The 13032-nt window shown below is 39.9% G+C and overlaps 1 protein-coding gene across 1 annotated transcript in view; it reads left to right on the plus strand.

The window, feature by feature from the left end:
• The window catches only part of LOC126355850 (probable G-protein coupled receptor No18), a 1435292-nt gene that overhangs the window by 384134 nt on the left and 1038126 nt on the right, over window positions 1-13032 (plus strand). The window lies entirely within an intron of this gene.

The following is a 13032-nucleotide window of genomic DNA, read 5'->3' on the forward strand; positions in this document are numbered from 1 at the left end:
AAGTTAAAGATCATATCACACCCATCAACGTGGTTTTGAAACAGGCTGCAACACTTCTATTGTATTCCTGTCAAGTTCTTGTGGCAAAGAATAAGTGTACGTCCGCATCGTGTGGGATGGCTGACATATCTTTCCACTGAGTAATTAGGTGTTATGAACTACACGTAGGTATCCGATAAAACCCGGTGCCGCAAAATCTGCTACTAGAACTGAAAAGCACCATGAGATATTTTTCTTGTGGTTGAACTTCACTTGTTATCCGCGTTTCCTTCGAAATTCATAATTATGGAATATGTCCCCGCCTTGAGAAAACGTGAATTATTCTTCTTTGACACCCAAACACGATTTTGTGAATTTTCACCATCGCCAGTCTATTCATTCCTATGTCCTACTGAGGAAGTAAATGAACTCACTAACGACGGTGGTACATCAGCGAAATATGTTTCGACATTAAAGAAGAAGAATCTGTGTTAGCTTGACGCTCATCCATTTTTGTATTATTATATAGCATAATGAGAGACGCCAATCTTAATACTCCCAACACGTTACACGACCTTACTCCACATTTTTCTAGTTTTGGATCAACAGTCTTAAGACTGTTTTGATGTGGAAAGCCACGATTTCCTCTCCTGTGTCTATAACTTCCATCTCAGTCTACAACCAGTGCGCTCAATCCCTCCTGTTTGTTAAATGTACTGCAGTACCTTTCTTCCACACATCTTTATCCCTACAGCTGACTCTACCACCGTGCGATATTTTCTTTACAAAGACTTAATCGATCCGTTCTTACAGTTAGTGTTTTCTTCGGTCATTCAGCGTAAAGTCTCTCCACGTTTTAAGCCTGCTAATAAAACTGTCTTTCATAGCATCACGCTTAGATTATCCTTCCAGTTTTACCACATTCTGTGATTCACGTCCCTACAGTGCTTTGTACCAGACGCACAGGCTCAGAAATTTGTTCCTCCAATTAAGGCATATGTTTGCTGCGACTGCATTCCCTTAGTCAAGGTGTGTTCTTTTAGATTCATCCTTCATTCATTGTTTTGCTTCCAAGGCGGACCAATTCCTTCTCTTAGCCTTCTACGTGCTTACAAAGGTTGATAAGTTTGTTCAATGTTTGATTTCTACCACTCATTTCTACTTTTGTATTTTTATGGTTTAACCAAAGCAGAGCTTAGCATTTCATTAATTTTAATGGATTCTATAATTGTTCCTCAATTTCACGTAGAATAGAATGTCATCACGTATTACTGATGTCCTTTTACCATTACTGAATGAGACATTTCCAAGAGATTTAATCTATAATTGTTCCTCAATTTCACGTAGAATAGAATGTCATCACGTATTACTGATGTCCTTTTACCATTATTGAATGAGACATTTCCAAGAGATTTAATCCAGAGTATTTACACACAGTTACTTAATTACTGATTGTGTTCCACTACGTCTCATTTTCTGTCAGTTAAGGATATAAAAATTTTTTATTGCCAAGAACAGGAATAAATATCACCAGATCGTGGAAACTGCAGAATAGTAAATTTTAGCGACTTGTAATACGGTGGTAAGCGCAGACTGTACGACGATTATACATAACATTGACATCCACTCTAAATATATTGCAGTTTTTTTTTCATTAGTTTCATTCACTTTTCAAATTCCTCTCCTTAAACGTGTGAGCCCCTTTTCCTGTTTCGTTCCTGTTTCTCGGAATGCCGTCATGAATATAACTTGAAGGTGATTGAATCTTTTGAAAGAAGACAACCTACTAACAGTTTACTCCCGGAAAAAAGAAGATACCGTGTAGCAGTAGCCCGTATACTTCCGTAGCTCCGTATCTTAAACCCTTCGATTCTCTTCTGTGCCGAATATGTGACAGCCTACGATTCACTTCTGTACACTGTTGTGCTGCAGACTTACATTCGAAGACATGTTTTCCTAAAACTGTTGACAATGTTTGACACTTGTTTTTATGGCCAGTAAAACCCTCTTTGCCTGTACGAGCCTGTTTTTTGTGTATTTTATCAAACTTTATTTTGGTTCCAAGATAGCAGAATTCTTTCAATTCTACTTTTTGCTCACGAATTTTGACGGAAAATTTATTGCTGATCTCATCTCTGCTGCTCCCAATTTCCTTCAATTTTCCTATGGTTTGCCCTTAATCAATATTCGGTGCTTGTTAGACTGTTCACTCAGCTCATCCTGGAACGCTTCTTTCTCTGATGATAAAAACGTTATTAATGAATCGCACCACTGATGGTCTTTCATCCTGAATTTTTATCCTCGCAAGTCTTTCCCTGATTTCAGTCATTGCTCCTTCGATGTACTGATCTGAATAATAGGGACGAAGGACTGGGTCCCTATCACACACCGTTTTTAATCCAAGCACATCGTTTTTGGTTTTCTAGACCTAATGTTGTAAATATTGTATATTACTCATTCATTCCTATAACATACGCCTATTTTTCCAATGATTGCCAACAACTTAGGCCATATTACCTTGTTGAACAACAGCGTTCAACAGTGTGCTGATTTTTCTTAAGGCGGGTGAAATGTGGAATGGTAGTGACACACCAAAATCACAATAGTAATCCGTTGTAGTTGTTACACATTTTATTACAATCAAAAGCATTATAAAATCACAATCACAATAGTACAGGAGACTGCCTTACAAGACCAGATCACTTGGACAAATAACAAATAAATTTCTTTAACCGGAACAAGACCCATAAAACTTGAAATGTGAATATGACTCAGGTAAAGCTTTACTTAAATAGTACAAATGTCCACACAATTCCCATCAGAACTCTCATTACTTCCAATCATCTGAGGAACAGATTAAGGGTAAGAACACAGATCTTTTAAGGTTTGGATAGCCAACTTTCCTAAACAATACTTTATAGAAATGACCAAAACAATTATAGAGATGTTTTAATTTTGATCAAACTAATCTTCAAATTTACTTACTCAGTTGATTAATCAACAATATTCTTGGAATGATTACAACTAGAACATTACCATATGACAATACCCCTAAAATTAAGTTTCAATATTGCGTGTGAATTAGCGATAGACGCAAGTAGACCAAGGTTTCAAATAAATACGAGAGATCCAAAAGACAGGAAATGACATAGAAATGTACTCAACTTTGCACTGCAACTGAACTTCAGATGCTAAAATCCTGCATCGGAAAGATGGAATCACGCAACAGTGACAACATAACCCAAGATGTAAAGGAGAGAACAGGGCCTTAAATATCTCTCTGCCCCTGTGGTGCTCTGCTCCCAGTATGCTAGCGTCGACCGCTGCCTATTATCTGTAAAACAACACACATCAATGGCAGACAATGTTCTGAGACATAAACTACAAAATCTTATCTAGAGATCAGGTGATCCACGCAACTGAATAGAAACAAATTAGCCTATGTGAGTTACTTGGCCAGTGCCAGCCCTTAAAATTAGATTAATAAGTTTGCTAAAAATCATACCCTAAAGTTAAGATAACAAGAATTATCTCGGCGCACATTCACACGCCAAACTACCAAATGAACTAAAGGTAGAATAGACGACGTATCTCGGCGTGTCTTCAAACGCCATAGCCGGACTTACTCACTACTTGTTGCACTTCTAGCTACGTCTATAACCGCGCATCATGTCGTTTGGTTGGGCGTAGCCACACTTCCTCAACTGCGGTCAATATAGTTAGTCACGACACCAAGGTAAGTGATAAACTACTAAAACAATTCCAAAGGATTTTTAGTACACTGGTATATTCAATTAAGCCGCACGAAACCCACCGAAGCAAATCGGCGACTCCAATTCAATCTGACGGCGTAGCTTATAACAGACTCGAAGGGACTTGTCCTTCCGACCTCTAGAAAAACCAAATCACGATGGGCGGTGGATCTGCCCTCACGACTCAACACGCCGTAGCCGCTGGCCCCGCTCCTTCGCTGTCCGACTCATTCTCTTGCCGTCCTGCCTACATACATAGTCCCACGTGACTCTCGCTCACCGTCGATCCCGACACACCTCCTCAACAGAGCGGACGCACTGCCGTTAAATCCGCGCCACCAAAGATGATCAGAAGACAAAATAAGCATCGAAGTCGTCTCAAAGATCAAAATGACGATCGATGGAAACTGGCTCCACAAATGCACCAGCTCAGCGGGCTTCCATTACTAAACTCAATGTCAGAACTGTCTCTCTAATGCCTTTACTCGAAGCTAAATTGCTCGTCCTCTAAGAGATTTTCAAAGTTCTCTTCCATTTTCTTGCATTTTGTTATTGTCAACAACTCGAAAGCAAGAACTATTAAGGTGATTGGGCGCTGTCTCGTTTTCGTTGTTGTCTTCAGTCCGAAGACTGGTTTGATGCAGATCCGATTAACTGCTGCAACGTACAACCTTTTGAATCTGCTTGTTGTATTCACCTCTTGTCGCCCTCTACTATTTTTAACCCTGACACTTCTCTTCAGTACAAAATTGGTCAACCCGTCATGCCTCAGTATGTGTCCTACGAACTGACCCCTTCTTCTAGACAGATTGTGTCATAAATTTCTTTCCTCCACAGTTCTGCTTAGCGTCTCCTTTCTAATCTTCAGCTTTCTTCTGTTCCACCACCATTCAAAAGCTTCTATTCTCTTCTTCTCTAAACTTCCATCAGTTAAATACAATATTTACTGTATTACCCAAGGATTTCTACCAGTTGTTGACTTTTTACCTACTTGATCGTCTCGTGCTCTCACTATTTCCTCTCTCATAGCTAACCGTTCTTCTTCCACTTTATTCCTTTCTCCCGTTCTTGTGAATTGTTCTCTAATACTCTCTCTGAAACTCTCTACGAAGTATAGTTCCTTCAGTTTATCCGGATCCTATCTCCTTAAATTCGAACCTTTGTGGAGTTTCTTCAGTTTTAATCTAGAGTTCATTACCAGAAAACTGTGTTCGGAGTCCACATCCGTCCTAGAAATGGAGAGCCGGGTGGCCGAGCGGTTCTAGGTTCTACAGTCTGGAACCACGCTACTTCTACGGTCGCAGGTTCGAACCCTGCCACGGGCATGGATATGTGTGATGTCCTTAGGCTAGTTAGGTTTAAGTAGTTCTAAGTCCTAGGGGACTGATGACCTCAGAAGTTAAGTCCCATAGTACTGAGAGCCATTTGAAACATTTTTGTCCTAGAAAGGTCTTTAATTTGTAATTTGGTTACTAAATCACTGTCTAACCACTATATAATGTCTACAGGTCTCGTCCACATATACGACATTCTCTAGTGATTGTTACACCAAGTGTTACCTTTGATTAAAGTATCCTCTGTGCAAAATTCTACCAGACGGCTTCCTCTGTCATTCCTTTCCTCGGGTCCGTATTCACCTACTATTTACCCTTCTCTTGATTTTCCTACTGTCTAATTCCACTGAATAATTTCTTTTGTCTCATGATATGAGAGTATTTCTTCAATCTCTTAATCTGCGGAACTAATTGGCTTATAAGCTGGTACTACTGTGACGAGTGTGGGGTTTCTGTTCCTTGGTTACAATAATGGATTCACTATGTTGATCATAATAGCTTATGCGCTTTCCTATTTTTTTTTCATTCGTTACTAAACGCACCCCTGCGTCACCCTTGTTCGATTTTGTATTTGTTGTTGTTGTTGTGGTCTTCAGTCCTGAGACTGGTTTGATGCAGCTCTCAATGCTACTCTATCCTGTGCAAGCTTCTTCATCTCCCAGTACTTGCTGCAACCTAGATCCTTCTGAATCTGCTTAGTGCATTCATCTCTTGGTCTCCCTCTACGATTTTTACCCTCCACGCTGCCCTCCAATGCTAAATTTGTGATCCCTTGATGCCTCAAAACATGTCCTACCAACCGGTCCCTTCTTTTTGTCAACTTGTGCCACAAACTCCTCTTCTCCCCAATTCTATTCAATACCTCCTCATTAGTTATGTGATCTACACATCTAATCTTCAGCATTCTTCTGTAGCACAACATTTCGAAAGCTTCTATTCTCTTCTTGTCCAAACTAGTTATTGTCCATGTTTCACTTCCATACATGGCTACACTCCATACAAATACTTTCAGAAATGACTTCTTGACCATTAAATCTATACTCGATGTCAACAAATTTCTCTTCTTCAGAAACGCTTTTCCTTGCCATTGCCAGTCTACATTTTATATCTTCTCTACTTCGAACATCGTCAGTTACTTTACTCCGTAAATAGCAAAACTCCTTTACTACTTTAAGTGTCTCATTTCCTAATCCAATTCCCTCAGCATCACCCAATTTAATTTGACTATATTCCATTATCCTCGTTTTGCTTTTGTTGATTTTCATCTTATATCCTCCTTTTAAGACACTGTCCATTCCGTTCAACTGTTCTTCCTAGTCCTTTGCTGTCTCTGACAGAATTACAATGTCATCGGCGAACCTCAAAGTTTTTATTTCTTCTCCGTGAATTTTAATACCTACTCCGAATTTTTCTTTTGTTTCCTTTACTGCTTGCTCAATATACAGATCGAATAACATCGGGGAGAGGCTACCACCCTGTCTCACTCCCTTCCCAACCACTGCTTCCCTTTCATGTCCCTCGACTCTTATAACTGCCATCTGGTTTCTGTACAAATTGTAAATAGCCTTACGCTCCCTGTATTTTACTCTTGCCACCTTTAGAATTTGAAAGAGAGTATTCCAGTCAACATTGTCAAAAGCTTTCTCTATGTCTACAAATGCTATAAACGTAGGTTTGCCTTTTCTTAATCTTTCTTCTAAGATAAGTCGTAAGGTTAGTATTGCCTCACGTGTTCAAACATTTCTGCGGAATCCAAACTGATCTTCCGCATGGTCCGCTTCTACCAGTTTTTCCATTCGTCTGTAAAGAATTCGTGTTAGTATTTTGCAGCTGTGACTTATTAAACTGATAGTTCGGTAATTTTCACATCTGTCAACACCTGCTTTCTTTGGGATTGGAATTATTATATTCTTCTTGAAGTCTGAGGGTATTTCGCCTGTCTCATAAATCTTGCTCACCAGATGCTAGAGTTTTGTCATGACTGGCTCTCCCAAGGCCGTCAGTAGTTCTAATGGAATGTTGTCTACTCCCGGGGCCTTGTTTCGACTCAGGTCTTTCCGTGCTCTGTCAGACTCTTCCCGCAGTATTGTATCTCCCATTTCATCTTCATTTGCATCCTCTTCCATTTCCAGTACATCGCCCTTGTATAAACCTTCTATATACTCCTTCCACCTTTCCGCCTTCCCTTCTTTGCTTAGAACTGGGTTTCCATCTGAGCTCTTAATATTCATACAAGTGGCTCTCTTTTCTCCAAATGTCTCTTTAATTTTCCTGTAGGCAGTACCTATCTTACCCCTAGTGAGATAAGCCTCTACATTCTTACATTTGTCCTCTAGCCATCCCTGCTTAGCCATTTTGCACTTCCTGTCGATCTCATTTTTGAGACGTTTGTATTCCTTTTTGTCTGCTTCATTTACTGCATTTTTATAATTTCTCCTTTGATCAATTAAATTCAATATTTCCTGTGTTACCCACGGATTTCTATTAGCCATCGTCTTTTTACCTACTTTATCTTTTGCTGCCTTCACTACTTCATCCCTCAGAGCTACCCATTCTTCTTCTACTGTATTTCTTTCCTCCATTCCAGTCAATTGTTCCCTTATGCTCTCCCTGAAACTCTCTAAAACCTCTGGTTCTTTCAGTTTATCCAGGACCCATCTCCTTAAATTAGCACCTTTTTTTGTAATTTTTTTTTTTTTTTTTTTGTATTTATAGCCCTATATTCACTTCACCAGAAATCCTGTTCCTCCTACCACCGAACTTCACTAACTACCACTAAATCTAACATTAACCTATTCATTTCACTTTTTAAATTTTCTAACCTACCTGCCGGATTAAGGGATCTGACATTCCACGCCGCAAACCGTAGATCAACAGTTTTGTCCTGATAGACCCTGCCCGGAGGTCCAGATGGGGCGTTATTTTACCCACCGAATGTTATGTCCACATTTCCCACTCTATTATCTCCTCTTAATTTTGGTATTTCCGGTGGTGAAACGCACTTTGTAAGGCAATTTTTCTGCACAGTTTACGAAAGATTAATTTCTATAAACGTTGGAGACAGTTAAATATGAGAGAAGTAAGGGATCTCCTAGCCAAAAATACCGTGTAACTTAGGACCAGTCTCAATGAAATTATTATGGTGTGATTCAGTTTTCTAACAGTCGCCCAAAGCTTCGAGAGGGAACACATATCGATTACACGGCTGTTGACCGTCTAGGACCCACTCCTGGTACGGACGCAGTAAAGGTTGCACAAAACGGATCTGCAGGACCAGCTGAATCACCCTGAATTGGTTTACCGCCTAAGAGATGTGAGACACATTTACAGAGGTGTTTCGGCGAATATTTGAGATTTCTATTTCGCAAAGTGTAGCTCTGATCCGTCCAAACAAACGCTGTTCATCATATCTTTCATATGACTTCCAGCGTCGACGAAAAGCGTCGGTTTCTGATCAGTTACAAACATCATGACGATTTAAAGCGTAATTTTACATGCCTGTTCGATGAAGTGGTCTGAAATTAGTCTAGCACGGTACTTGTTTTATCGACAACTATTTACAGAGCCAGTAAACCTCGAAGACTAAACAGTACTTCAGCAGCAACTGAGCTGAAATGGTGTATGGAGGTAGAACTCAGAGCGAGTAGGATATTGCTGTCACTGATGGAGCAGTCGTTATTGTTAGTGTTTTACTACTTATCGATAAAAGAACTATTGCACTAGACTAACTGGAAACAGTTCTTTCGAACGGCTACGTTAAATTCCGCATTAAAATCATTTTTTTTGTAAGTGGAAACAAACCAACGCCTTACGTCGACAGTGGGAGTCGAATGAAAGATACGATGAGCAGCATTTGTTTGGGCTGACTCCAGCTACACATAGCAGAAATTAAATTTCCAATATCTACCGAAACAGCAGCGAAAATCCGCCTGACAGCACTTAGGAAGAACATCGCATTGTGGAAAACGGTAGAAGTGAATCCAGATCTGAATGAGCGGTACAACTAGAAATTGTTACGTTACACACAAGTCGTGGTACATAAATACGGACTAGGACTACGACCGCTCACTGGATTGAATTACAATGAAGTTAACTAAAAGAAGTTTGAAAATGTCATACAGTGAACTTAGCCCATCATGCTTAACAGTAATCATAATTTGGCTGAAGGAAAGACAGAAAAACATATAGTACGAGAAAATCACACTGGGAAGAATGAGATTTTCTCTCTGCAGCGGAGTGTGCGCTGACATGAAGATGGTAGAGCACTTGCCCGCGAAAGGCAAAGGTCCCGAGTTCGAGTCTCGGTCGGGCACACAGGTTTAATCTTCCAGGAAGTTTCAAAAATGTTGAAGTTTAAATGATTTTCCTGGAAGAACAGACATGACACTGTTATGCAATAACAGCAAAAGATATGGAATGCTAAGTCTACAGGAAGGATATTTCAAATAGAATAACATAAATAAAAACGAAAATAGTCCTTGTGACCAGAAGATATTTATGTTTGCTTTGGGGGGGGGGGGGGGGGGGAGGACGAGGGCGCTCAACAGCGCGGTCATCAGCGCCCAAACAAATTCCCAATTTTTACAAAGTACATTGATTTTCGTAGTCTAGTGCAGCCACTGTTACGAATGATGATGATGATGATGATGAAATGATGAGGGCAAAGCAAACACCCTGTCCCGGGAGCTGACCGGAATAGCAACAACACAAGATTCGGCGACGAGCATAGAAAAATACTCAAAGAACATTAAAATAACAAATAAAATAAATAAAAAGAAATTTACGCATACACACACAGTATCTTACCACCCAATCATCCTCCATCCTCACCCCAACATCCCACTCTACTCTTATCAGTGAGTTTCCATACTTTCTGGATGAAGTCTGTTCCATATTCATGTATCGCATGTAGAACAATAACTACATAATGAAGGCACAACAATGATTATTACTAAGAAACACAAACAAATTACTGTAAATAGAAGTAATAGGTATTTAGACTGCCATAAGCGAACACCTCCTGTTAAAAGAATTTGCAGATATTCTCTTCAGCTTCATTAACTGATCCACAACACAATCGTATGCTATTCGTCCTGGTATAAAACCCCTGTCATTTCCCATTAAGAAAGTATACAAGAGCTTTTATATAACTCGCGTTCCTGCTGTATGTCTCGCTTCCCACGCCCGGGTTCCCGGGTTCGATTCCCGGCGGGATCAGGGATTTTCTCTGCCTCGTAATGACTGGGTGTTATGTTGCTGTCCTTACGTTAATTAGGTTTAAGTAGTTCTAAGTTCTAGGGGACTGATGACCATAGATGTTAAGTCCCATAGTGCTCAGAGCCATTTTTTCCTGCTGTATGTTTCCCGCTAGCTACAACTAGTGACGATAAGTTCTCCCGGCGCGGCGGTAAGAAGTTGACCACTTTGCTCTCGCCATGTCCCACAGCTGTCTTCAGAAGTTTAACCCCAAGTAGGTGCCAGGGGACCTTTTAGTCCGGGAAGAGGGGTGGAGAATAACACTTCTTGTGTTTCCAGCCTGTGACGCAAAGCCACAGTTTCTCCGGCACAGGAATTCTTGACTTTCGTGTCGTCGGATTCGTTTCATTTCACCCATTAACGGTCTCCTTAACAGGCCAAAATCGAATTGAGCAAAACAAGTAACATCGACTTATTTTGTATTTGTGTAAGATATTACTGTTTAATAATTTCTAGTTTCCCCATGGAAAGTAGTGATTGTTATATTTTATCAGTATCAATAGGTTGCATTATTTATGTTTGGCACAATTCAGTGATGTGTTCGAGAACCGAAGCTATCATTAGGTTGCCTGCATTCAGCATATATGATTAAAATACAAGTCAAACATGATATTTGCAGCGTTTATGAAACAATATAAAATAAAGTCACTTTGAACTATGGAACTGTAAGACCTCACCACATTTCTGTCCCTCACACGCATTAGTAGCGGCGGCAGTGGGTACTCGTCGTTCTAAGAACTCAAAAATGGTTCAAAAGGCTCTGAGCACTATGGGAGTTGACATCTGAGGTCATCAATCCCCTAGTACTAAGAATTACCTAAACCTAACTAACCTAAGGACATCAAACACATCCGAGGCAGGATTCGAACCTGCAACCGTAGCAGTTGCGCTGTTCCGGACTCTAGAGCCTAGAACCGCTCGGACACTGTGGCAGGCTCTAAGAACTCTTCAGACGCCCTGGTATGAAGTTATGGCTTATAAGAGGATGGTAAAAAATATTAATGAGCAATCATAAAGTAAGAGGGGGACCCATAGTACAACGTGTTTTTCTTTTACTTCATTAATCGCCCAAACATATTGTTAGAGTTTTAATGTTTTAACCACATGTGCGGAGTGCTGACAACCAGATGTCCTGCGAAGTGCGTTATAGTATTATATGTTGTATGCTGCCAATTATTACTGATGTTAATGTCGGGTTAGGAACTAATGTAATGAATATCCGAGTTTTTGATGTGTCATAACGCTCCACAAAGGGATACCATTCCTCCACGACTGTAATACGAGTGCTTGTAACAGTTTCAGTTATCACACATAATTTCCTACTGACCAATCATGATGAAAAATACATGCTGGAGAACCGTCGACTAATTCATACAATTTATCAAAGTCAGAAATGATATACCTAGACCGGACTAAAACTTCCCACTTCTGACTAATATAAACCATACTCAGAGCAAGAAACGACGATGCAATTACCATGTCTTGGCAAACCCGCACCCCTGTTACCAACATGTCCATCTCTTATTTAGATATTGTGTGCCCTTCAACATCCCGCAGGCCTACATCCGTTACTGTAGATCCCACTAGTAACTAATATTTATTCTCGGGTGTGAAATAACATTCGCTACAAGTCACAGCAGAAGATTATTTAACACACGACCGGCTTCGGGCTTACGCCCACCTTCAAGTGGTTTACATTCATTACTTGTTTTCGTACTGAATGCTGGAGATCACGATTTAAATTAAAAACTAGTAACCTAGTGACGATTAAACAAACACAAGCGGAGGGAGTGATAGTGGCTAAGCGACGTGTGTTGGAAAGTATATTATATTACACTGTATTTCTATTTTACACGTTAACTGCATATTGATGACTGTGGTAATTAATAGTACTTTCATATTACGTCTTTCGTACAGACATTTCAGATAGTATATTCAGAAGCACATGCACTGACTATATTCAACGTGTTTACCTAGGAATACAGAGATTAAGGTCAAGGAGATTAGATATAAGAAGTACAGAGATATTATACACACAGATACGCAACAGATATTACAGATTATGAAACTGAAATTATTGCATGATTGTGGAACCACACTGTCATTCGTAACATATAAAATGGTTTCTGACAAATTGTTTACGATGGAATAGTCAGATATAATTGAAAAGTACACAACAAAATCAAAAAGAAACAACGCCCGTCTTCCAAATGCGATTCATTCATTCCCGTTACGGGACAAATTTCATACCAAGTATTTGTTTTGTGATCCGTTGCGGCTCGTACAGCAATGTGTTTTTCTTTTAGTGTCTGATGTCACGTTGTCTAGTGCAGTGCGTTGTTTACTGTTTGCTGTCGCATCTAAAGTACTGTTCTTGTTGAACTGTGAGTATCAGTGCGTGGATCTCTTATGCATGCGAGAGTTCTTTTTGCGAATGTGAAATTTTTTGTTGTTGTTTGCCCATGTTGGTTAGTACTCACTTTTGCTTGCCGATCGTCCGTCATGTTCTGCTGAGAGATTAAACTCTGCAAGTACTCTCCATTCAAATGTCGTTAAATATTTCTGTGCTGGTAGCACTAGAGTTGCCTAGTACATGGTTTCAAATATGTCAATCATTCCATCTCAGCTTGCTACCTTTCGATTCTGTAAGATTTATCGCACCAGTTGAGCCAACACTACGTGAAGAGTGAATGTCAGTTAACTCCATTGAT

Source organism: Schistocerca gregaria, chromosome 3 (assembly GCF_023897955.1).
Source record: "Schistocerca gregaria isolate iqSchGreg1 chromosome 3, iqSchGreg1.2, whole genome shotgun sequence".
Classification (NCBI taxonomy): domain Eukaryota; kingdom Metazoa; phylum Arthropoda; class Insecta; order Orthoptera; family Acrididae; genus Schistocerca; species Schistocerca gregaria.